Consider the following 3,903-nt stretch of genomic DNA (forward strand, 5'->3'; position numbering starts at 1 on the left):
ATGAAAATGATGATGTTTCTAGTGATGACGAGAATGTCGATGTATCCGATTGATGTATTTGATTTTGTGTAGTGTGTTTTATGAATAAGATGTGAAAGTTTGTTTTATGAATATGGTAATGTGGGGTTTGTTTTATGAATAAGGTAATGTGGGAATTGTGGTTTGGAATGGAAATAAAGATGGAGTTTGGAATATATAAAGTAGAAAATAAGGAATATGGGGTTTGGGGTTTGGGGTTTCGGGTTTCGGATTTGGGGTTTGAGGTTTGGGGTTTGGGGTTTCGGGTTTCGGGTTTCGGATTTGGGGTTTGGGGTTTCGTTAATTCCACGTAAGCAGAAATCGTCGTAAACACCACGTAAAAGGATTTAAACAAAACACTCGTTAATACCACGTAAGCAGAAATCGTCGTAAACACCACGTAAATGGATTTAAACAAAACACTCGTTAATTCCACGTAAGAAGAAATCGTCGTAAACACCACGTACACAGAAATCGTCGTAAACACCACGTAAGCAGAAATCGTCGTAAATACCTCGTATTGTAAAAACTAGAAAAAAGGAAAAGGATAAAAATACCAGATTAACATATGGCAAGACTTCCAGCAATTATAATACGTAAGTCTCGCCCACATGAATTCTAATATCTTCTCCTTTTCCTATTTTTTTCAAATATTTATAATTTGAATAGGATTTTGCTGAGGAATGTGATTTGAGATAGGGTGTATTGCCCACATGAATTCTAGTATCTTCTCCTTTTTTTTTAAATATTTATAATTTGAATAGGATTTTGCTGAGGAATGTGATTTGAGATAGGGTGTGTTTTGGGACTTTGTGTGTGGTTTGAGAATGAGAGTTGTGGGTATATTTATAGGAAAGCAAGGCTCGTTAATTCCACGTAAGCAAAATCGTCGTTAATACCTCGTATATTAAAACACGGGCCTTTGTGTTTCCTCGTAATTTCCTCGTATAGAAAAACACGCGCCTTTGTAACTGCTCGCTATTTCGCCGTAAACTTACAAGGAATTTGCGACGATATGAAATTATATATACCCCGAGCGCTCACTCTTTCTTTCCTCTCTACTTCCTCTCCACTTCCTCTCCATTTCGTAGCAATGGTAAGCTTCTCTGATTCCTCTATAATTTGGTTAGTTTAGGATAGATTAGGTGGTTAGTATAGGGAATTTAGATAGGTTTACGGATTTTATGTTATTTAGTGTTGATTATTTAATATATAAGATAAAATACATATAATAATTAATGATTATAGTACCCAAAATAGTTAAAATATACTCAAAACTCCAAAAATACTTAAATAATTATTAATTCTCTATCTAAATATTTAAACCAAACCAATTTAAATTGGTTATCCAAATCCAAACTGAATCCTCAAAGATCTGAACCGAACACAAAATCCCAAACAGACCCGAAAACAAATCCGAACGCCCATCCCTAACTATTATATATCCTATATGTGTCATCATAGGTTACAAAAATATGTGTTATCATATAATTAATCGTATTTTATACGTACCATCGAATAAGTTTTCTTATAATTAATCATATTTTATACGTACAATCATATAAATTAATTATATATATTATATTTTTAAATTCCAGTGTGAAATATAAAAACCATAATTTAAATTGGTGTTTGAAATTGGGCTTTGTATTGTATTTTTTTTATATATATTAAAAACATTTTTATAATGGTTATTTGAAAATATGTTAGTAAAAGTCAAATTTTTATATACGTATATTTTTGAATGAATTTTTGATATAAATCAGTTTTAAATTATTATTTTGATTTGAATATGTATATCAAGTAATATAAACCCATTACTTTTTAATATAATGTAATGAACTTCTAATTTTTTTTAATAGCATAAACCCTTTATTTTTTTTTCTAACTTACTGCTATCCATATTTCCAAACAACAATATTTTTTTAACTGATATCTTTATTGCCAAACAAAAGCTTAAAGTATTTCTAATTTAATAAGATAGATTTAAGTATTTTTAGAGTTTTGAGTATATTTTAACTATTTTGGATATTTACGTTTGATTATTTGTATATATTTTCAAGTATTTAAATGAACTTAAAAGTATCATATATATTCGGGATGTTTTTATATATATTAAATCTAAAAATAATTAATATATATAAGTATATAAATCTGTTTTGGATACCCAAAATACTTCGGTTCGGATTGGATTAGGTTTCGTTATTTTTTTTCTAACCCTAAATAGTGACATAACCCTAAATAGTGACATAAAAAAACAAATAGCATCATATTTTTAAAAAATTATACCCCCGCGGTCAAAATCTGGTATATATTTATATGTCTACCCTCTCTCAACCATACGATCAAAAATAATTGTTTTCTTCTTTTTTTTTTTTTTGATCAAATTTTCTTTTCTTCTTCTAATAACTCTTCTTTCTAGGGTTATACAGATATAGAATGGGAGATATTCTACAGGTGACTGGATTTTACAATAGAGCACCTCAATTTAAATTTGCACGCAGAGACAGTATGGTTCTAATTAGCATCCAAGTAGAGGCAACAACTGAAGAATATCTTTTAAAGGGATTGAATCATGTGACAATCGTTCTCTGTCTTCAGGTTTAATGTTGATGGGCTTCACATGCTATTCTGATATCTCTACTTGTTATGAATAAAGTGACATATACGGGTTGTGAAGTTAAGTAAGCAAATAATGAGAAAAATTAATTGAATTTGTTTGTTGATGGTTGTTGGCAAAGATGATAATGCCATTTTTACAAATAAATGAAAGTGTAATAGTTGTTAGCGTTAGGTATCCATGGTCCAGTTATACATTTAATACCATTTAACAAAAAGTATACTAGTTGTTAGTATATTTTGCTAGTTTTCGAATCTTTGTTAACAATTAAAAGTTTGAAGGATAAATTAATGGAAAATTATGATAAGAGCTAATACTTAGGGTATGAACGGTGACCAAAAAATGAAAAGAAACAATGCATTTTTAACATTCTTAAATTATTTTAATCATTTATAAGGAATAATTGTTCGTTTCAATTATTTTTCATTCTTTTTATTATAGAGACCTAAGAAAACATATTTATTCTTTACTAAATTTGATAAAAATTAATCATTAATCATTACTCATCATTCCTATAATTTTATTTTAATCCGTTCTTTTTTTATTCTTTCCTATTCATGTGATGGTTACTAGTTAAAACCTTAGTTTTTTTGTATGGCTCCAAACTAAGAATTATTTTTCAGGTCTCCCGAAATTATATCTATAGATATTTAATTTGAGGGGAACTCAATTTTATTTCCACATTTTATTTGATTTTTAAACCGGTACTGTAAATTGTATACTAAATTACATATAAGAGAATACACCAGCCTAATCTATTTTTTAATTATAAAATAGATGTTTTGTGGATGTAGATCACCTTTATACTGTTTAATATTTGTAAACCTAAAACTCTTTTGCATGGATAAAAATGGTAGATGAGTTGTAGTGACAATTAATAAATTAAAGTATTCAGTGAAAGTAATTCTTGTTTCTTATTAATTTTTATACCTATTTTCTATAGGAGTTTTTGCCAAAACTAACCCACAACTTGATTTTAACCCCAAACCTATACCCAAACTTGAATCAAATGCAAAACTAACCTAAAAGCCTAGTGAAATTACAGCTCAGCCCCTTGTGACCAAACAAAAAAACAGAAGCCATTTTTACGAATATAGCACTAGTAAATCGTCTGAGTCATCTGAGATGTTGGAAGTCGTCTGGACGACTGAAGTGTAAGTCGTCTGGTACCGGTTTATTTTAAAAATAATTTATAAATCTTGTAAAAAAATATTTTGATGCGTGAAAAATAAAAATCAAGTAATTATAAACAGTTTTAAGTGATA

General features: G+C 28.7%; 1 pseudogene; it reads left to right on the top strand.

Annotated features, from left to right (window-relative positions):
- The window catches only part of LOC106300123, a 77,787-nt pseudogene that overhangs the window by 9,466 nt on the left and 64,418 nt on the right, over positions 1–3,903 (top strand).

This window comes from Brassica oleracea, chromosome C6, assembly GCF_000695525.1.
Source record: "Brassica oleracea var. oleracea cultivar TO1000 chromosome C6, BOL, whole genome shotgun sequence".
NCBI classification, from domain to species: domain Eukaryota; kingdom Viridiplantae; phylum Streptophyta; class Magnoliopsida; order Brassicales; family Brassicaceae; genus Brassica; species Brassica oleracea.